Source organism: Mus musculus, chromosome 9 (genome assembly GCF_000001635.26).
Source record: "Mus musculus strain C57BL/6J chromosome 9, GRCm38.p6 C57BL/6J".
Classification (NCBI taxonomy): Eukaryota; Metazoa; Chordata; class Mammalia; order Rodentia; family Muridae; genus Mus; species Mus musculus.
Window position 1 is genome coordinate 96,730,965 of NC_000075.6, and position 22,936 is coordinate 96,753,900.

Genomic DNA, 22,936 nt, shown 5'->3' on the forward strand with positions numbered 1-22,936 from the left:
TTTTTAGTTTCAAACTAGAATTGAGCCAAACCACCAGACTTTTCCAATTTTTCTTTTGTCTAATGGCGCCACACCTATCCCACATTTGAATTTTTTTTTTAAAAAAAGAAATCACCCCACTTTAACAGCAGAATCACTTCATAAGTTTATGCTTATATCTATGCAGTATTTGATGGGAGAGGCCATCAAATACAGTTTAATGTCATCCCCAAATATTACAGGGATCTTAGTTTTTAATTTTAAAAGTCACATTTTAATGCATCTGATGTTTTTTCCTGCATGGCTCAAGAAAAAAAAAGTCTCTAAAGCATGCAAATTCCAACGTACCTGTGCGTATCACTCAGGGCAGTGTTAGCATAACAAGACGCTCGGCCATTTTTATGTAAGGCGATGGAGACCAACTGATTTCTCCGTCTTCTTGCTCACAAGTTTTAGATGCGATTGTCACACACACCAAAAATCATACGCCGAGCAGCTTGAGAGCCCCGTGATCACGAGGACTGAATTTATCAACAGCAAAACAGGACTGAAAAAAAGAAGTTTCTTATCCAAGGATTCTCTGAGGCTGCAACCAAGGAGGTGCTGTGTTGAATTTTTTTTTTTCTCCTTTGCTCCTCTGAGAGTTCAAAGCTCAGAGCTGACCACTGCAAAGGCCACTGTCACATTTGCTGAAAATCAAACCACTGACACGGGCTCTGCAAACACAAACGTGAGAGCCGGAGTTGCTTGCACCGGATGCAGTGGCTGGGAGTTAAAAATAGTCCACCTTTCCTCCTACCTGCGTAATAAACATGTAAGTTTCGGGTGTTTAATTTGATATTCACATTAATTAACAATACAACATACATTATTTAAAAGACAGCAAATGCAAGAAGGACGGGGAGACACCATCTGGTAACAGGGTTCTGTTGCTCTCGTTTGGGTTTTAGGGTTTTGTGGGATTTATTTGGCTTTGTTTAAAAAAAAAGGGCATAATCTTATTTTGAATGGGATGCAAAGCAAACCCCCAGAAGCAAATGAATCCTGAAAGAAAGATCGTGTCGCAATAACGAAGGTTGTAATGAGGCAAAACAAGTCTTCCCTACCAGATGATGTGGCATAAAGAGCATTTACATACTCACATCTGAAACACTAGGCAACGTGTAATGAATTCTACACACAGCATGCACACACGGCACAGCACGGCTAATCCTGCCTGCCATCTTAGGCTCACACAAGCAAGACGCAAACTGCATGCAGCACACAAGCGTGAGGGAAGGAGGCGGCGGCAAGGGATAGCTCACCTTAAATGCGGGATCTGATTAATGTTGTAAGTGACATTGCATTTCAGCCTCAGAGTCTTGGTTCAACTGGGTAGGAGGAGGGAACAAAGAAAAATGCCATCAAGTGGTGATGCAAGATGAGCCCAATCACTAACCACTGCTTAGCAAACTCCAAATTCTGCAACCAGGCAGTTGAAGGCATTCCATGCACTTAAGCAGCAGCGCGGCTGCACAGTGAATGAATCGTCTGCTTCTGCAAATCAAACAGTCCTTGTGCTAAGGAAGGAAATCAGCTGGAATGAATACTGTCATATCCTCTTCTTGGAGAAAGCTTGCAATACAGTAGGTATCTGCTCGGGGATGCATTTTATAGACTGTTAATTTCACAGAATTGCTAGCAGCAGCAAGAAACGTAAAAAAGATAATAATAATAATTTTAAAAAACCCAACAAACCTATTAAGCTACTGCCAAGTGAAGACGGATTCTGATAAAGAAAATAGCATTTGTAGATTTTTCTTTTCAAAACCCTAAGGTGCCGGCAGGCTTGTAGAAGAATGCATGATCAGTTGTCTGTATCCGTTCTATAACCTTTAACCACAGGCGGTGTAAATGTATCCAGCTAAATGTATCTGCAGTACAGAGCGGCAGATACCGCAGCAGACAGGATTGTATGAAGATGCCAGTGAAACCAAATAAAATCAGTATAGAAAAAGGAACTGCTGTCAGGTTCCTTCAGATGTACAGCTGGCCTTCATAAAGAATTAAGAGCTATCTTTAGAATATTAACCTAAATAATAGTAAGATTTACAGCAGCCCACCATCCATGTTCCAAACATAGGAGTGATTTGTCTTCCCCCTCCCCCTCCAAAGCGAACAAGCCCGTTATAGGAATAGCAAAAGGCTGGCGACGGTATATACTGGTGAGAAGAGACGAGTGCGGAGAGGCGATGTCCCTTTGTCTGACTTAGAGGCTTATTTTAGCTTCACACTTGCACCATAGCATTGACATTAGGAGGTCAGGGCTGATACAGGGTTGCTATCCATTTCATGAGTGAAATGTTTCCTGAAAATTAAATCTCGTCTACTCAGACACCAAATTTCATGTCTTCTTCATGCCACTCCCCCACTGCTCAGGATTGATGGGATCTAGTGTGGCTGTACGTAATAAACGGAGGCTGCTTTCGATAGACTCCAATTCATAATTATGAGGAATTATTTTTTTCAAAAAAGCCTTCAAGATTTCTTAGGTACAGACCTTTCCTCCCTCAGACATATACATATGCATGTGTGCACATGTGTGCGTGTGCACATGCACGCACGCGCAAACACACACACACACACACACACACACACAGCTCACATTTCAACAACATGTTTAATATGTGGAACAAAAACTGTTTAATAGCAGCTTATTCAGGATTTAAAAGAAACACCTCATAAGCAAATACTATTTTGCTATAAAATCAAAGTGAAATAATAGTAGCTTGGTAGATTTTTTTTAAAAAGATCCCACCAGCAGATTAAAAAAAGAAAAAAAAAACATGCTGTATAACAAGTAGACTTTTAAGAAAACCAAAGTGATTCTTTCCTACAAAGAGACCATACCCACCCCCAGAGCCATCACTACAAGCCAGCCAGCCTATGAAACGTTCGGAGCCTGATTTTAAATACGTAGTATCTTTACATTTTTCATCTCATCTCTCCAACAGACTTTAATTGCCTATTGCGTCATCAAACATGCTAATAATGTTAATTAATTTTAACAATGCAACCATAAATTACTATCTTCTGGGTTTGTCAGTTTTTCAGCGACGCTGTCTCCAGTGAGGACAGCCTGGGAATATAATGAGGTTAGCAAAGCATTCATGTGTCCTAAAAATTGCTTAAAGGAGAAAATACATTGGAAAACTCTCAGCCTGGGTACTGGGCTCCACAACTGGATTGTTTCCAGTTTGATTCTATCTTCTTCCTCAGAGCAGAAGTGGTTTCTAGCTGGGTGGAAAGCATCCCTGCCCCGCTCTAGCCCGTAGGCTATATTCTGTCGGTGGGGTAGGCTGTGGGGAAGGTGGGTCCCTCCTGATCCACAGCAAGCCCTCTGCTTGTTGAAGCTCACCTCTCTCTCAGGAGTACTCCAGAAATGCCTGTGGCTTTAAGGGAAACAGTAGCTCCTGGTCTAACACCAATGGTGGAGCTGCCTTCCTGACCCCCACTTCACTGCTCCCTGAGTCACATCGACATTGACAGTGACAGAATATTAGCATGGAGTGTCCTTGGCTAATTCCTTCTTTCCTGAGGGGGTCTAGAAATAAACAGTTATGTAGAGTTACAGGCACCAAGTTAGCTACCACACGGTCACCTATAAAGCAGGATCCTATATATAGCTGGTCCTTGCTACTTTGTGGGTCATTATTCCCAGCCTTTATCCCCACCCCTCCCCCTGTTTCACCCCTAACACTAGATAGGAGAGAAAAAAAGGCTAGAGGGGAAAGAGATCCTTTTATCTAATTTCTTTCCTTTTGTTTCGTCTTTGACTAGTCTAGTAACAAATTGAAAACAACCTCCCTAAACTAATAACAACCACCCACTATGCCTCTTGGGGGCCCCAGCACCCTCTGAAAAGTTCCCAGAATTCCAAACGTCACACAATTGCAGAAACTATCTACAGCTGGCAAAATCATGCAACTGCTAGAGCATGAGGCAAACCTAAGTCAGCTGCTTCGGACAGTCTGAAGCAGCCCCACATCCTAATCTCTCTGTCTGTCTGTCTCTCTCTCTCTCTCTCTCTCTCTGTGTGTGTTTTTAAAGAAACCAAAATTCAAGAATTCTCAAAAATATCATTACCGGGTTCCTTCAAGATGAGTAGAAAGTTGAAGGAGACACGTTGGCATTCGACACACACTGCCAGTTGAGATAGTCCCGTGAATGACATCTGAAGGCTGGACATTCACATTACACACTCACAATATATTATTAAGGTACAGAATCAGTGGTGACTACATTGAGCCATGTGAGTGCCTCCTCGGTCTGGGATAATAAATGACAGTGACAGCGGTGATGATCCATCCCAGGTTCCTTGGAGACCAGTGAATGAGCACTGTCCATTCCTTTAGAGCAGCAGCAGTTCTCAACCTTCCTAAATGCCACGTGTGACCCTTTAATACAACCCCTCCTGTTGTGGTGACCCCCAACCATAAAATTAGTTTTGTTGCTACTTCACAACTGTAATTTTTTTCTTAGTGTTATGAATCATAATGTAAATATTTGATATGCAAAGGGTCCTTTGACCCCCAAAGAGGTCATGACCCACAGGTTGAGAACCACTGCTTTATAGGGAAGGCTGGAGGCTGAGGTTGGGCCCTAGACTTGTACTTCTTATAACAAGGTGTCAGGTCTAGGGTTTCTACATCTCTCTGTCGAGCACCCTTGTTCACTCTTTGTCAAAATAAACAAAAAGACAGATATTGGATGTTATTTTGTGATGTTCCCTAAACAGTGAGCAAACATGATATATTTACCAAACCTGCATGGTTTAAACAAACATGAATTCTAGCTGTAAATATTCTAAGGAACGAGTCTGGGTAGATGCTGTCACCTAATAAATCTTGTTTTGTACTGGAGGGGAAAAAAAAAAGCCTTGCTCATGTCTGAATTATTTAAGCTTTATCATGATTACAAGTGGCAAAGATATGCATTCGATTGGGGTTTTAAAAAATCGCATGCGCCTCATCCCCAGGGAATATGCACAGACATTAGCTTAAACAGGAATCCCTTTCCACAGTAAAAACTGTAGGCTTTGGCAAGTCAAACACATGGTTCCCAAAATAATTCAGCAAGGACAAACTGGAGGCCAGAGCAAGGCTGCAAGGAGTCTTTCTCTGACTTACGCTCTTGCTTGCCCATGGCCTCTGTGCTCTGCAGGCGGAGCTAATTTTATTTCCAGGCCTGTGGGTTAAAGTTAAATTGCCTGGCTTATGCAAAGTACATAATTCAAGTCTGAACAGAGCTCGACTCTTCTCATTTAAAAAAAAAAAAAAAAACATCAAGTCAGGGCACTAAGTCCCAGAGGAATCCTCCATTTATAAACATTTGAATTGGATTCTATGTTTCTTGATGCCATTCACGCTTTAAACATTGCAGCTGGCTTCATTTTATACCTAATCAAATACAAGCAGGTGAGCTCATGGTCAGGTTAGCTAGTCAACTGGATTTTAAAAATAAATGTTCACCATGCTTAATATTTTTTGTTTAAATTTTGAAAATTTAAACAAAAGGCAGAAATATTTTTATAAGGTTGATGAAATTCAGGCCTGGAAACAATATGGGCGTTTTCTTTCTTTCTTTCTTTCTTTCTCTCTCTCTCTCTCTCTCTCTCTCTCTCTCTCCCTCCCTCCCTCCCTCCCTCCCTCCCTCCCTCCCTCCCTCCCTCCCTCCCTCCCTCCCTCCCTCTCTCTCTCTCTCTCTTTCTTTCTTTCTTTCTTTCTTTCTTTCTTTCTTTCCTTCTTTAAGCATTAATTAGTATCTATGGCTGGTCAGGAACTCACTATGTAAGTGAGTCTAGCATCAAACTCACAGATACCCATCTGCCTCTGCCTCCTGAATGCTGGGATTAAAGGTATGTGCCGCCTCACCGTCAATAAAATGATTATCACTTAAAATAATTTTGGGGAGCTGGAGACGTGGCTCAGCAGTTAAGAACAACTGGCATTTCTTTCAGGGTATCTAGGTTTGATTCCCAGCACCCACTTGGTGGCTCACAACCATCTGTAACTCCAGTTCCAGGGGATCCAATACCCTCTTCTGAACTCTGTGAACACCAGGTATACTTGTGATACCCAGACGTATATGTAGACAAAACTCTCATACACATTTTTTTTAAAAAATCTAAAAAAAAGGGGGGGATAATATTTTAGCTGACATTTTTGAGAAAGTCCAACACAGTTCCAATGGCTATATCTTGCTCAGAGATCTGGTCAGAAACTTCTGTATACTGATCAAAGCTGAAAAATCATACTTACTTTAACTGTGTTATATTAATAAATGATGCTATGTCACCTTGCTCCCCAAGTTAATTGGTTAATAACAGGCTAAAGCCTGTGATTGGGCAATAGATTGAGGTAGGCGGGTATTCTGTTACCTGACTGGGGGTTGCAGGTAGAGAGAGAAGATGAAGAAGAAAGGACTCAGAGAGCGGAGGAGACTACCATGAGAGGAGATGGACTATGAGCCCATGGCCAGGAGAAACAGCAAACAACAAGGGACATCATGGTTGGGAAATGAGTTAGAATAGCTCCAAACCTGCCCAATCGAGGCTTAAGGCTTGTGAATAAAATACCTGGATTGTGTGTCTTCTATATGGGCTAGCTAGACTTTAATTCCAGTTACAAAAAAAAAAAAAAAAAAAAAAGTCAACGCACCCATCAGGTTGTCTTAGTTTCAACTCCAAACAGTATTGTTATCTTGAACAGAAAACCGAGTACATATTATGAGGCCTTTCCCCCAACACGCAGTTTTCCTTTACCTTATTTTTATTGTGTGTGTGTGTAGGTATATGTGTGTGTGGGGGTGTATATAGACCCATGTGTACACATGCCAGTGGAGAGCAGAATTCAGTCTGGGTGGTAGCTGTTTCTCAGGATGGATGTCCACCATTTTCTTGTTGTTGTTCCATTTTTATTTTGTTTTTCCCTGAGACCTGGGGCTATCTCCCCAGCCCTTTCCAAATCCTGCATGGCTTTTAGCAGACTTTTTTTTTTCTACTTTATTGTAATGAACTCACAAATAAAAACACCACATAGCTAGATTCAGGCAGCCACTCAAACACTTTTGCAGTCCCAAATGTTATACGCCTCAAGGAAAACTTTCACATAGCTACAATGGCCATTCTGAAGCCAAGGAGTTCCACTTGGGATTTACACTTTCTCTCACAACTACATTTTAATGCACTTTTCCAGCATTAAAAAAAAAAAAAAAAAAAAAAAAGAACTATAATGGAGTTGAATGTAGGAAAACATTTAAGGTATTTAAGTTCTCTTTCATGACTTAGGTCATGAACCTAATTTTTGTGTAAGACCTTAAGACATTTTTCTCAACTAAGTGTTTAAATGTATCATTTTAATGAGTGATGTTCAATAGTTGTTCATTCCTCCTCCTCCTCCTCCTTCTTCTTCCTCTCTCTCTTTCTCTCTCTTTCTCTCTCTCTCTCTCTCTCTCTCTCTCTCTCTCTCTCTCTCTCTCTCTCTCTCTCTCTCTCCCTCTCTCGTCTTCTATGTAGCTCTGGCTGTCCTAGAGATTGCTATTTAGGCCAGAGTGCCCTCAAACTCAGAGACCTGCTTGCTTTTGCCTCCTGGGTGCTAGGATTCAACTGTCCATTTATTTACTCCTAGCTAAAATCCATTTTGTATGTGACCCTAAAAGAACCCACCCCAGCTTGCTTTCGCAGTTGGGTAGACTAAGAGCTAGATTCCAAGCCCCTGCCTCCTGTATCTGTGACAGATTATTCTGATTCGTCGTCAGCAGTTTTGTAAGCCAGTGAGATGGCTCTCCAAGGGGCTTTCTTAGCAACCCTCGCCACCCTGCCTGGGGACGGGAAACGATGACCTCATTCTGTGTAGTGAGGTGGTGAATGGAAGGGGCGCCTGCGTAGTTGGAGTACTAAGAAGCCTTCAGGTCTTAAACAATGGCTTTCTACTTCCAGCCATTAGCGAGTGGGAAAGACTGATGGTAAGAATCAGACAGACAGCCTCGGGGACCACACCCTGGTGAGATGGGAAGGAGACGGTGCACCTCAACCCAACCAGACATCCTCAGATGGAACACCCTCAACTCGTGCCACCTTTCAATGGTCATTGCTATGTCAGCCTTAGCAACTACATGATCTTTGCTCTTGTTTCCCAGTGCATTTGAAGGGTGGTATGTGAAGAACAATATTTAGATGACCTTGAGTCCATGTGGGTCACTGGCATTCCCATACCAGGCCCATTTGACACTATGATCATCTGCCCCTGACCACACATACAGACAGACAAGACGATAGGCTAGTCTAGCTAAGTTTCTTCTAGAGAGAATGGAAATCAGGTAGAAAAAGAAAGGTTGGACTATAAACAAGATTTCCTTGAGTGAATAGCATGTACCTCCTGTGAGAGAACGATGCCTCCCTCGGCTCCTATGGAACTATACCATGTACCTCATGTAAGAGGAGCCTCCCTTCCTATATGTACCTCCCCTCGACAACAGATGTTCCCAGGCTTAACCTAGGAGTGCCTGGTCTTTTCTTTTGTCAGATAAATGAGTCTGTACCTCAGAATCTCAACTGTGTACCTCACTTCAGCCAAGGCAGCTCAACCAACATACCCCCAGTGACCCCATTTTCCTTGGACAGAACAGAAGCACGGTAGGCATTTGGTATATCGAAGTAGCCAAGTAGCTGTCTTTACCTGGGTCTCTGGGCTTGTCTCCTGTGGGGTCTTTGTGTCTCCCCAGGCTCCTGGGGCTTTGCCTCATGCAGTGGAATGGCTCAGTAGAGTCAATGACATTGCTATTGACTCCTAACTCAAGGATGGAACTCGTTCACTAGTTCCCTTACTACTAGGGGCATCTTCCATTTTAGGTAGTGATACTGTCTAGAACTGGAGAGCTTTGGCCCATGTGTGAAGGAATGGCCCTGGGGGTCCCTTCAAAGACCTTTTAAAAGTTCCATCACTCACTCCTCAAAGAAAAACCCGTGTTGACTGAGAAGCAGGGAAACCTACCCTTTCTGGGAGAGGAAATGGAAAATGCAAATGATGGTGGACTGACAGACCACCTCTGCCTCCAGAGAGGACCTCGTCATCTCCACAGACCCTTGGGGCCGGAGTGTGCTTCAGAGAATTGTAAGGCAGGAAGATGGTTTAGAAAATACCATCTGCACTGTCTCAAGTTCAAAGATAGTAAGTACCGCACGCCTAGCAACCCTGGCAGCGGGAGAGAAACACACTCCTTACACTGCAAAGCTCTGCTCTCAGTGATTTCATAGACTGACTCCTTTTAGACCAAATTCCAGACTGTCGCTTGCTTATGAAGCTGCTGCAGATTACACAAAAATGGTCAGATGCCAGACGATGAGCGCTTGTAATGTGTTTCTCGGTTCCTCCCCAAAGCAAGTACGCTTACATCTTTAAAAGGCGCAACTAAAAATAATTTTAAACAAAATCGTAAGTATAGCTTCAAAAGTCCCTAGGTCCAAGTGCCTCTGATACGTGGGTAGTAGCAGACGACCGGGCTTAACTGCTGTAAGTCAAGCAGTCTAAATTTAGTTCGCTGAAGTCACCTTTCTGCTATTTGGTTTGCAAAGAAAAACATCTCATGAGTTAGCATGAACCGCTAAAAATAAGCTGCGAGTTTCATTTTCTGTTGTTCACCATGGCTTCGAAACCAATCGCGGTACAAACCTGACAAAAAGTTATCAGCAACCCAAACTGCCTCTGTCCCTGCCCTGATGACCAACTCACCACCAGGCCTGAAAAAGCTCACACTTTTGTTCTTCTCATGGCCTTGAAATGAAACACACACACACACACACACACACACACACGCACACACATGCACACACACGCGTGCGCGCGCACAAAGACATGGCAAGAAACTAGTTACTGAGGCTAGAAATGGGATGGGGACAGTGGCTTGTATGTGGATGTATCACTTCCGCACAGGATGTCACATACACTTCAGCCCAGCTTGGCCTGAATCTTAAGGGATGCCAGAGACCCTTCTGCAGGACCAGGGAATAAATAAGCCGTGAGTTCCATGATGACAGGTTCTGAGGTGTTGAGTTCAGAGTCCCCTTTGACCTAAATGCCCACATTCTTATGCAATTCCATACTGCAGACCCAGGCAACTCACAGCAAGTTCAGTTTCAAAACCATCTTTTCAGGGCCAAGTCGGGCAAGAAGGTGTTTACCGCAGTTCCTGTGCTTCAAAGGGAAGGCAGCCATCTCGCTGTGGAGCATTCCGCCCTGCTCTTTGCCCAGCCAGCAGCGCTGTGAGAAGCACGCTCTCAGCTAAATGAGATTGAAAGGGAGCGAAGAAGGGTTAATCTCCCTCCATTAGGGAGGGGCCCCTTGCTAGAGGTGAAGAGAATGATCTGCATGAAGTGCAGACCAGACAGAGCACTGGAAACGGAATCACAGAGCAAGGCGAGAAGGATGGTTGGCCCGATTTTCACTGGGTGACTATTTCCTAGCTCTCGGGGTCTTTACCTAGCTTTGACGTTACAGCCTCAGGGAGGAGGAAGAGGGTACGTTCACATTGACTGTAGGAATATCTGAGCTGTCATCCCATAGAGCTGGGATGTCTGGGAGCAGAGGGTGTGGCCACAGCTGCCTGGACATGGAACAGGCCAACCCCACATTAGACACCGACTGGCCAAGTTAGCAATAGGAGAGTTGCTTCTCTGGGATGGGGAATGTCCCCTGCTTCTTTTTTTCATTTTGTAAAACCTTTTAAAAATGTTTATTATTCAAATTTTTTATTATTATTTGTGTGTATGTGCGTGCATGAGCGTACACATATGTGTGTGTATGTGCGCGCGCGTGCGCCCCACCCCCCACAGACACAGACACATATATGCACACACATGACCCAAGAGCTCAGAAGCATGGTGAATCCCTTGAAGCTGAACTTACAGTTGTAAGCTGTCTGATACAGGTGCTGGGACTCAGCTCGAGTCCTCTGCAAGAACAATGCATGCCCCTAAGCACCGAGCTATCTCTCCAGACCCTGTTTTATTTTAAATTATGCATGTGTGTCTGCGTCTGATATGTGTATGTGGAGGGCAGGGGCACTGGATCTCCTGGAGCTGTAGTTATTTGTGTTTGAAAGCAGCTTGATACGGGTCCTGGGAGGCAGACTTTAGCTCTCTGGAAGAAAAGATGCTCGTACCTGCTAAGACATCTCCCCAGCCCCCTGTTTTGAAAACAAAAATTAAGAAATTAAAAAAATAACATTTTCTTTCTTTTTTGGGGCAATGTGTGTGTGTGTGTGTGTGTGTGTGTGTGTGTGTGACAAGAAGTTACAAGAAGAGTATAGGAAGCTGACACACACCTGTGATCCCAGCAGAGGTGGGAGAGTGGGGAACTGAAGTCTAGCCTGGGCTCAGGGTGAGACCCTGTTGCAAGTAAGGAAGTGGGTAGGAAGTGTAGTACTCTAGCAGGATCTTATGAGGTACACAGTTTTCCCACACCCTGGTCTCCACTTGCTGACAGTAGTATTTTCTATTTGAGTAATTCCTGTAGATATATGTATCGGCCCCTTTTGCTCACCTACGATAAAATGGAAAAATTAGGACACTGACTCTGAGTCCAGGGATGGAGTCTATCCGAGTTCTCTGGCTTTTACATGAACTTAGTGTGTTTCAATAGCTCTGTAACATGTTTTCACAGAGAGCATCAACCTGGACACAGATTTGTCCATCGGCACCACTCCCATGGTCTCCTTTAGAGTCACATCACCCGAGTGCTGGAGCCTGGCAGCCTTGGCGCTCACCTTCCTCACTGCCATTTAGTTCCAATTAATGTATAACCCTCTAAATAGGTCTTCTTTTACCCTGTATAAAAAACCTTCTGATCCTTTCAACTTGTCAGCAAAAAAAGGTGTCCTTTCCTCAGACAGTGTTACACACCCTACAGTTGGCTCTCTGTTCCCCTGTTGAAGTTATCTGGCTTTTAGATTTTAGGTGTTATGTGCAAAGCCATGGATATTTACATGCAGACCATTATGTGAATGTACACTTTCATCTTTCTTGTGTAAGTATCCAGGAGAGGATTTGTTGGGAGGTATAGAAAGAAAGTTTTACATTTTAAGAATACTTTCAACTAGCCGGGCGTGGTGGCGCACGCCTTTAATCCCAGCACTCTGGAGGCAGAGGCAGGCAGATTTCTGAGTTCGAGACCAGTCTGGTCTAAAAAGTGAGTACCAGGACAGCTAGGGCTATACAGAGAAACCCTGTCTTTAAAAACAAAACAAAACAAAACAAAACAACAAATAGAATACTATCAACTGTTTCAAAGGATGGCCGCACCATCTTAGATTCCCACCAGCAAGGTACAAGGCCTCCAGTTTCCCAACACGCTGGCCTGTACTCACTGACAGTAGTATTTAGTATTTGAGTAATTCCTGTAGGTATCTAGCAGCTCATTTTGCTCACCTACAATAAAATGGAAATAAAGTTGGGGCTCTTGATCCTGGGTAGGATGGTCCCCAAAAACAAAAACAAAAACATTCCCTGTTCCAGCTTTCCTGGTAACTGTCTACATGGCCATTTATGCTGCCCGACATTTAGGTGGTGAGAAATGACTGGCCTCCTCTGGTTTGCTAAGTAGCTCCTGGCAACAGCAATGGGATGTCCCATTAGGGACTGCTGAACCTCTTTGAGCCAAGGCCCTCTTGGACAAGTGGCACCACTTCTACAGGGCAAGGAAGGTGATACAAATTCATGGGGAAGGGACAGAGTTTTCTTGGGCTAGATCTTTCCTGCAACTATGGCTGTAGACTGGGTAGATGCTGCTCTCATAGTGGAGATGAGGCATGGAGTCAACACAGACAGGTAGAGTCAGGACACCAGCAGTACCTGGCCATTAGAAGACCTACTGAGTACCTTTTGCTTTTTGCTTATGTGAAATTGGAAATCCCGCAGTGGGATGCAGAAACCCCATCTAGATGTCACAGAACCCTGATTTCCCTCTCTCACTGGTTAGGTGCCGAAGTATCAGTCTCATCAATTCCCTAGCCTACGGACCCAGTCCTTTGAGTGACCAAAAGGTCATGTATCAGAAGATGCATCAGTTGAGTAGGCTTTGAAGGAGCAGGAGACATGGCTTAGTGGTTAAGAGCACTGCTCTTGCAGGGGACCTGGGTTTGGTTCCCAGCACCCACATGGTAGCTCACAACCATTGCTAACTCTAGTTTCCAGAGGATCTGACCTGCTCTTCTGGCTTCTGAGGGCAGCAGGTGCATGGTGCACATACATACATGCCAGCAGACACACATACACATAAAATATGAATCTGAAAATTCTTTGTTTGTTTGTTTGTTTGTTTTGGGACAAGGTCTCACTATATAGCTTTGGTTGTCCTAGAACTCAGTATAAAGACCAGGCTGGCCTTAAACTCAGAGAGATACACCTGCCTCTGCCTCTGGCTGGGATTAAAAGTGTGCACCACTACTCCCAGGGCTAAAAAAAAAATTGTTTTGAAGAAAAATTTGCAGGACATCAGGAACGTGAACCTCATATGGAGCAAACACAGCAAGGACATGATTGCCCCAGCCATTCCTGAAATATCAGCCTCCATCAGTTGAACCCCAGACTCGAGGGAGATTGTAAACACCATTAGAATCCGGGCTGATCTGAGCTTGTATCCATAACTTTGGACTAGAAAGCCAAGAATCAAGAGAGTTACCTATGGGACTGAGGCCAGCCATGAAATGGTAGGATTGGTCATGACAGCAGCTTCTCTGGTGTCTCAGCATGGAGACGTGCTATCACTGGGTTTCACCCCTCGCCAGCTGACAGTATGACTATGGGTAGGCACAGAACTACATGGAGGGTTATGGTATTTGAATGTGAACAGGGGGACTGTGGACAGTGGAACAGTCTGTAGAGGCAGAATTTGAAAGGCAAAGGACAGTGGTGCATGCTTTTAATCCCAGCCCTCCGGAGGCAGAGGCATGTTCTACCTGAGCTCTCTGAGGTCAAGGCCAGCCTGGTCTACAGAGCAAGTTCCAGGAAAGCCAGGGCTACACTGATAAACTTGGTCTTGAAACACACACACACACAGAGAGAGAGAGAAGAGAGACGCATAAGTCAGGATGTACCCCCTTGACAGCTGAGTTAGAGAATGAGAGGAAGTGGGGGCTGTCAGATTATCACATGACATATGGGTTGATGGTTTTTGCAGTGTTGTACTGATGCAAGGGACCATTATCTGTTCTCTGAAATGATACAGTTTCCCTGGCTGAGGCAAGGGGCTGCTTCAGGGGTCAGTCTTGTTGGTTCCTTCTGTTAGCTACTAAAAGGTTAGGTATCTTTGGGTCCTATGTTTAGTTCAGTCTCTGCTCCTTAATCTGTGGATGATCATAGGAAGTAAATGACCTATGTTTACTGCATTGCTCTCATGTTTATAATAGTTTCCTGGTTCCCTGTCTAACCTGGTTTCCTGGTTACCTTTGTGCTGTAACATACCAGCTAAAGCAAAAACTCAGAAGCCAAAAAGAATCAAGATAATTTCTCATTTGGATGTGTGCTATGGACTTGGTAGTTTTTCCTCCAGAGTCTATGTGCTGAGGCTTGGCAGTATTGAGGCTGTGAGATCTTTAGGAAGTGAGGCTCCTGGAAGGTCATTAGGTCATGGGGGCATTGTCCACAGGAGGGATTATCATAGGTCTTGTGCAGTGGGATTAGTTTCCATGAGAATGTTTGCTGTAAATAAACCTGGCACCTCTCCTGGATCCCTCTTCTCTGTGTAACAGGTGTTTCCGCTGCTGTGATGTCATTTGCCCAGAGGTTCTCATTGGAGCAGAGCAGATGTTTGCACCATGTTCTTGAACCTCCAGAACTATATGCTAAATAAATGTCCTTTTTAATGATATTTTTATCTATCGGGTGTTTTGTTATAGCAATACAGAATATGACAATATACTAGCCAAGGGTTTCCTAATTTTTTTCTGTGTAATAAATACCAATGGAATGAATATGTATCAAACTAGACATATTTGCATGTGTAACATATAAGCAGGTCTCAGGCTCTGACATGTATATGAATATCAAGGGCTCATTAAAATGTATATTTATAATGTCTGAAAGATAGCAGGTGAAATCTAGACATGGTTGGCCAACCCATGAAGTGATATGGATAGATCTAAAATGCCTGAAATTGTGATCAGAACTTCTGATATCCCTGGGACCCATGAATGTGCATTTTTGTCTAAGAAACCAAAGGGGATCAAGTTCTGCCATAGACACTGATGCCCTTCTGGATCAGAATTTACTAATTGGTAAGTTTAAAAAAATAGATTGTCCAACTTGTGGGAATTTTTCTTAAATTATTCACAAGGTGCCCATCAACACCCACAAGAGTGTTTACATATTTATAACAGTGGAGCACCAGAGGCAATCAAAATGGCCATTTTTTAAAAAGGGGCTAAATGAAAATATGCCTGTGCAAAGATAATAGTCATTAAAGACCATGTTTTCAAAGAGTACTTGTTGATCTGCAAAGATGTTTACAATAAAAACCTAACAACCGTTAGGTAAGAGGGGACAAAGCCAACAAAACCAACAGAAACCCAACAAACAACAACAGCCAAGATTAAAACAAACTACAAAGGGATTTGTCTTATATAGAATGGAAAAAAGGGAGAGAAGTGTTGTAATAAAGTCGAAAGTCTAGCCAAGCACGGTCTAGCTGCAAATGTAGGATGTGATCTATCCCTGGGGCGATCCTAAGCTACTTCTTTTGCAAGGCAACCTTGGGATAGCAGATGCCAAGGAACTTAAGTCAATGAGAAAGGCCTTCTCACTGGCTATTTCTTTCCTTCCGTGATTCGGGATGATAGCCTGCGGTGAGATTCTGGATAGAAGCGTGACCCAGTTACATCAGCCCGACTGACGACATTGCTGCATGCTTGGGAAGCACAGCTCAGGGTCAAGGCCTCTAGGATGGTCTGTGTTCAGTGTCAACCTGACAGGCTCAACCGTCACTTAGCACTCAGGCCTCCAAGTATACGTGTGAGAAACGGTCATTTAAAAGTCAGCCTCTGAGAATGTCTGTGATGCAATGTGTCTCGATTGGGCTCACTTTTGTGGGGAAGCCCATCTTGATGGCGGGCAGGACCATTCCCCAAGTGCGGATCCTATACTGTATGAGCTGGAGAAGAACAGCCGAGTGTTAACATTCATTGCTCTCTGCTTCCTGCTTGTGGATGTGCCCTGTATGGCTGCTTCAAGCTCTTGTTGCGGTGACTTTCCTACCATATTGGACCCTCCTAGCCAAAATAAACCCCTTCTTCCCAAAGTTGTATTTGCCAGATTATTTTATCATAGAAACAAAAGAAGTAAGATATCGTCCACGGGGTAGAGATCAAGCCTCTTCGTTCCCGTGTGCTAGGATCCTCAGTAGAATCCCAGGAATCGGCTTTTGGCACAGAGAGAACTCAACCAGTTTCTTTCAAAGATGTTACTGAAGCCTTTTGGGCCTCTGGTCCAGTCAGACCTTATCAAGGGGCTTGGAAGTAGTCGTACCTCATCGGTTAGGCATGTTGCTAAAGATCACAGAGGAAAGATGATTCAGAGACAATTTTTTTCTGTTTTTCAAAACAGTGCTACTTCCCAGCAGTCTCCAAAGCAGAGACACCAACACTAACCAGGAGGGAGATAACTGTTCTCACAGCGTGTTCTTGACTTAGCCTTCACGTTCCCGTGTTGCCCAAACCATTCTGCAGGTAGAACCTCGCTCACTCTGTCTTACCATTGCAGTTTTTTAAACAAAACAAAACAAAACAAAACACCCACTATTTTAGAGGAGGGAAAGAACTTTAAGATTCTGGTAAAAGCCAGAGGCTTCTTGAGTTAAAAACAAAACCCCAAACTCTTTTGTGTGGTGTTTTCCAAACTGGTTTTTGGCGAGAACTAGGGGATTTCAGTGTGAGAAATGACAAAGCCCAATTACTATGAATGCTTAGCTTTCGTAAATATGACGTGAGCTTGTTGCAAAATCCTCTAATAAAAGGGGTAACAGGGCACTCATAACTCGGATTCAGGAAGAAGGGAGCTAACGCTTCCGTGCTTTGCGAACTACGAAGGCCCTGAGGTCAAAATAACCAACTGGGCCAGCTTGTTGCCCGTGTGGGACTGCTGTGTTCAACTTGCCAGTTTTCCTCACGGACAAACAAGGTCAGACAAACATCTTCAGGTGACCTAACTCTGCACAGACTGTGGTGTATCCAATGAGGATCACACAACTCACATATAACTAAAGTGGAAAAATAATAAACTATGAGATCAAAGTGAAACCAACTTATGAAAGCCCCCTTTCCCACTGAGATCTATTTTGATGCCATTTTAAAAAAATGTCAAATACTAAAAATATGAAATGTATGCTTGCACACAGCCCTGCCTGGTTGGTGACATCTCTGGGGTCACCACGCCTGCCATCCTGACAATGCCAATGGCCATGAGGATCTGTGGCTTTCTTTCAGACACTTCATGCTTACTGTAGTGAAGTCCTGATGACTCCTTTTGCCGGTCACACACCTCTCCTTGTCACATAATGTAGCTAGGGACGTCAGAAATCACTCCTGTGTAATCTGGAATGCTGGGTGCATGGAGTGAATCCTATCAGAAGGCAGCTGAAATTAACAAGCCATGGTTAGTCAGTATTATGGTTGGAATAGGACATGATCCCCCATGGGTTCCTCGATTGTACACATGGATCTCAGCTGGTGATAACCCTGGGAGGTTCTGGAAACTTTGGCAGATGGAATCTAGCTGGAAAGATGCAGGTCAGCGATGCCATATTGTCACAGCTCTATTTGACCCTGGTCCCTTCCTAGATCTCTTTCATAGATGCCTTTTTGTTTTGCATCTATGATGAGAATCTCCTCCACCACCACACATTGCTCTTGCCAGGATGTGATGTTCTGTTCGGGAGCACAGAGCACAATAACCATGAAGTGAATCCGCCGGAACCGTGAGCCAAAATCAATGTATCCTCCTCTGGTTACTGTGCCAGGTGGCTTCTCACAGCACAGCCATTCTCCTAAGTGAGTGGACCATGACACCACTCTTTCTGACTGTGGCCTTTAGCTCTGTGCTTCCTGAGAATCTGTTAAGCTGAGACTTTTACAAACCTTATTCTTATTCTCAACTCACTCCTTCAGATGCCTGCTTCCAGTGAGCAGCACGCCCCACCCTCAGCCTCTTGACTCTTTTCCCAGCCAGCCCCCAGCTCAGCGGACACTTAGTCCTGGACAACCCTGGAAGGTGAACTTTCAGGGCTAGAAGCATTTTTTGAAAAAAAAAATTAACTTGTTATTTATTCAGTCCACTCCTGAGGTGAAGGGACAAACAGCGATCTAAGAGGCCATCAAACTGGCCAGTAACAGATCCTCCCACACAAGGGACAATGCTCATTCTTCGGGGTGGGGATATGGAAGCCAGGAATATCAAGGCCAGCGACAAGACCGAATCTGTTTAGACAGATGTTGACCACAAAGCTAGAGAATTATGCACCATGGAATCCAGGCAGAGACTTAACTGGGGTTCGTCCCTGTCATTTACCAGCGAGATGAGGATTGTACAAAGACCTACAGTGACTGAAAATCTACACAGAGTACAAAAACGAGCTAAGGGTCTCCAAGTAGGCCTCATACCTTTACCTCTCACTGTTTGGGCAAAAGAAATTTTGCCTGGAAAGAAAAAGCTGGAATTATACATCGAGGATAATTTTTTTATATTTTGATGGCGGGGGGATAGCATTAATGTTCCTGCCCAAGTCTTTTAGTTTATATTAAAATATTTTTCTAATTCATGTATTTGAAGGTCTCTTCTTAGAGGACTCCTCTTATTAATTAAGCATCACAGGGCCTGGGACAGATGGGATTGAACAGTTGCCCAAGTCCCTCGGACTGGGCAGAACCATAGACTCGGGACTCCAGGGATGTTTGATAGATTACTGTAGCTCATGATTGTGGGAGCAGAATCCCATTGAGAAATTCAATCCAGTTTGTTTGACACAAGATACATCAGGAACAAAGCAAGAAAAGGTCTTGAACAAATGATTGGATAAAGGGATGGCAAGGGGGTAGGGGACATGCCTTTCCTGCTGCACTGGCCACTGGCAGCAGGGATACGTTTACCTCATCTTAAGATGAGAACGGACAAAGGCATCTTAGGAAATTTCTCTTATTGTTCTATGTCCACATGACCAGGTAAAAACCTATGAGTATCCATTAGGGAATTTGGCATTTCCCATAATTTGTTGCTGATGGTTTAAGATAGGGTCTTATTTTGTATCCCTATTTGGCTTGGAACTCACTATGTAGACCAGTTGGTCTTGAACTCACGAGCAACCCCTTTGCCTCTGTCTCCTACTTGGGTTTACTAGTGGGCAGCTATCTGCCTGGCATTCTAATATTCTTTTAAAGATTTATTTCTTTTTATTTTATGTGTACACACTTATTTGCCTGGAAGTATTTTGTGCGCTGTGTGCACATCTGGTGCCCAAGGGGGCCAGAAGAAGGTATTAGATCCTTTTGAACCGGAGTTACAAATAGTTGTGAACCCCTATGTGTGTGCTGGGAACTGAACCTGGGTCCTCTGCCAAGGGCAGCAAATGAGGCATTTTGCCAGCCCATCTTCTAACATCTACACCCCACCCCACCCCCACACATCACTTCTACTCTACAGCTTTATATTTGAGTGTTTCCAAGTTTTTACATTCAATGTCAAAGAAAATTACCATTTTCCCAGCAATTCTCCCCGGTTGTCTCTGAGGAGCAGCAGCTCTCTCTAGTTAGCTATAGTCATGTGTCTTGGACTTAGCCAATGAGATGTGAGGAAAGATGATGCGTGCAACTTCCAACCATAAGACCCTCCCACGCACGCGCCTCACGGTCTTCGTTCCTCCTACAGAGGAAAGCAAAGATAGACCCGTGACTTTTGAAAACCACGCGCAGCCTCCTTCAAACTTTGATTTTCTTGTTTCGGTTAGTGTTTGTTGAGGATCAAACCAGGGACTTGGACACATTGGGCAAGGAGTCTCACACTGAACTATACCCCCCAGCCTTGAATCTGAATGAATGAATGAAAAACAGTTACCCCCAACTAACCTGCATTGTCGCATGACCAAGAGGTAAACACTATTGTGTTTGAGCCAATCTATATTTGGGTTCTATAATAGCAATAAGCCTGTCAGGACATTTGTCCTCTTTGACACAACTGTTGCCTTTGTGTGCAGAAGTATCTGGGCCCTGTACCACCCTTTTCTTTATTATTCTAAAACTTTAAAAAAAAAGTAGAATTAGAGACTTAAATATACGACTCACCAAAGTATTTGTCACACAGCACTCAGCTCTTTCAGCCACAGGAACAGTAGGACGTCATGGCCTCAATTCAAGACAGCTCGGTCTGTAAAATTATATTTAAAAAGTAAAACACAAGACCTACAAACCATATATTAAAGTGCGATAGTTAATCACACAGGGAGTTTGTTCACAATGAATTTGTGTTTCCATTAAATGACAAACTTCTGCATTGCCTTAAAGTAAGGTCCATTTTTTATAGTGCCCGAAACCACATTAATGTATGAAGAACAGACAGTGTGCTGTTCTTCATACATTAATGAAGAACACACAGAAAATAGACGCTCACTCGGGAGGTGACTTGAGAAGCCAGAAGAACAGAGGGAAATCTATATCTATGCCTGTCTGCTCCGCAGTTCTCATGCATGTGCATAAAATGCTTTTCACAGAAACTGAAATTTCCTGAGTAGAAACTTCTAGAACATATAAATGACAGGTTTTGCCTAGACCTAGGAGGTTTTAGACAAAACTAAAACAGACAACCTACGTTTCACCTTTGCGCTTAACCTCCCCGCGGCAGCGTTAAGAGGAAACAAAGAACCCTAACCAGGACAGCCCTGAGACGATGAAGGTGCATCAGCCTGAGTGGTGAACAAGCTCCCATGGCAGACTGAGGACCCTTCCTAACAGGCTTGCCATTCTTCCCCCAGGCCCCCAAAGTGGGAAAGTACTATTTGGCAGCATATGTTTGCCTAGAATGGGGCTTGCTTTTAAGTCTCATCACCCCATAGAAGATCCATGAAGCAAGCAGTCCAGACCCCCAAACAAACATTTTGGCCTTCTTGAAGCAGGGCTCAGGTTGGGAGAGAAAACGAGGAGCCTGGTCCCTGGTGTTCCCCCTGAGTAGCTTTTGCTTCTGCACTCTTGTTTGGCTCTGTGGGGAAGAGAGAGAGAGCAGGCCCCTCTGAGGCTGTATTTAGAAAGAGTCCCAAAGGCTGTCCCCACACCCTCTCTGGGTCTCGGCCTGCCAGGCCCAGCTCTCAGGAGCAAGATGGCGCCCATAATGCTGGGCCATGACTGAGGGGCTAAGGGTGGGCCTTCACTTACTCGGAGGTGCTGGCTCCTTGGAAGCCCACACTCTGCCAACTCCCTGGGCTCAGGAGTTACCAACCGCATTCGTCCTCTGGATTCCTCAACTCCTGGTTGAGATGTGCTCCACATAATTTTCTCATGACGTCACTCATTCTGACTGCTTAGATTTGGAAAGTTGATCTATAAGAAAAGGCCGCCTTACGGCTTAAAAAGAAGAAGAAAAAAGGTTAAGATGGGTTGTGGGGAGATGGGGAGAGCACAGCAGTGAGCTCCCGGTTTTGAGATTTGCTGCCGCTATGAGAACCACTCCCTGGCCAGGTTCCTGGCTGCAAACCGAGGCCAGTGGCAAGCCGTGGGTGACGTCAGGGCCAGGCCTGAGTCATAGCCAGTGGCCCGGCTGCCCTGCCACTCGGAAAGGGACAAAAGGAACCTTTGATGTCCAGAGGCCCTCCTCTCTTGCAGGCTGGCTGCGCTGAACAGCAGGCCAGAACATTCCAGCTGTCTCCCCGCCCCACCCGCCTCCCTTCCTCCTTCCGGAACAGTCCCAGACAGATTCAACAAGGCCTCCCTGAAGGGCATCGCCCTCCTGTACAGCCAGGGTGAGACCACTCTCTGTAACCGAGAAGCCTGGAAGAACAGGGGTTCCCCCAGGACCCTCTCACTTCCCCTATCACGTATCTTCCTTCTTGTAGCTCTCACCTTAGCAGAGTCTTAATGGTATTTAAAGACGAGGAAAGATGGACTCACTGTCACTGTCCCTGGGCAGCCCCCAGTGCTTGGGGCGTGTTTGCTTCTCCATGTGCTGTGGAAGCAGGCCTCAGCTCTCTGCTCTCTTCAGCCTGGGTCTCAGTGGCTTTTGTCTTGGAAGACCTAGTCATACCCCAGTACCTGGCATGAAGCTTACTAAGTACACTATGAATGAATGAATGAATGAATGAGTGAGTGAGTGAGTGAGTGAGTGAGTGAGTGAGTGAGTGGTTGAATGAAAACTTTAAAATAAATGTGGAGGGCATATACTGAAAACTTACTGTGAATGTTTAAGTCTCCACGGTAAATACTTTATGTCAGTATTTCACTTTTTGTGACAAAGCTGTGCTTCCTACATCTATAGATGAGGAAACGGGTTCTCAGATTCGTCTCTTAAGTCTCACAGCTAATCAGTGGCAGAGCCTGGGTTGTCAGACCTCAAATCCTCTTTTAGCTTCCAAGTTGAGAGGCTGGCGTGAATGAAGGGCTGCCGACTGATGCGCCTCCCAGGGGAGGAAAGACAAGAATAAAGGTCTTGAAACCTGGCCAACCCTACAGGAACACTGCAGACCCATCAGGTATGTTCTATCTAGGTGAGGTAGGCCTCCTGTGCTCTTGATGGGCCAATACCACAGGCTTGACAAGCGACCGGTCTGTCCTGAGAAACTGGAGCCAGACAAAGCAAGGGAAGCCCAGTGGCCGAAGCTCTGGAGTGTGGTGGGAGAGCTACGGCAGGCAGAGCACCTCAGAGGAAGCCATGGCCACCTCGCCGTTGTCTTCCTGA

At 44.5% G+C, this 22,936-nt stretch overlaps 1 protein-coding gene and 1 long non-coding RNA gene across 2 annotated transcripts in view; both read right to left on the reverse strand.

Annotated features, from left to right (window-relative positions):
• Zbtb38 (zinc finger and BTB domain containing 38) overlaps positions 1–711 on the reverse strand; it is a 48,909-nt gene extending 48,198 nt beyond the window's left edge. The window contains exon 1 of the mRNA NM_175537.3: positions 328–711. The gene's annotated coding sequence lies outside the window, so the exon portion shown is untranslated. The remainder of the gene's footprint in view (positions 1–327) is intronic.
• Positions 611–21,867, reverse strand: E030011O05Rik (RIKEN cDNA E030011O05 gene). Its single transcript, NR_015511.2, has 4 exons — positions 21,421–21,867; positions 20,338–20,419; positions 1,284–1,349; positions 611–778 (listed from the first exon to the last, which is right to left on the reverse strand). It is a non-coding gene; the product is annotated as an RIKEN cDNA E030011O05 gene (long non-coding RNA).
• Between the last annotated feature and the right edge of the window lie 1,069 nt (positions 21,868–22,936).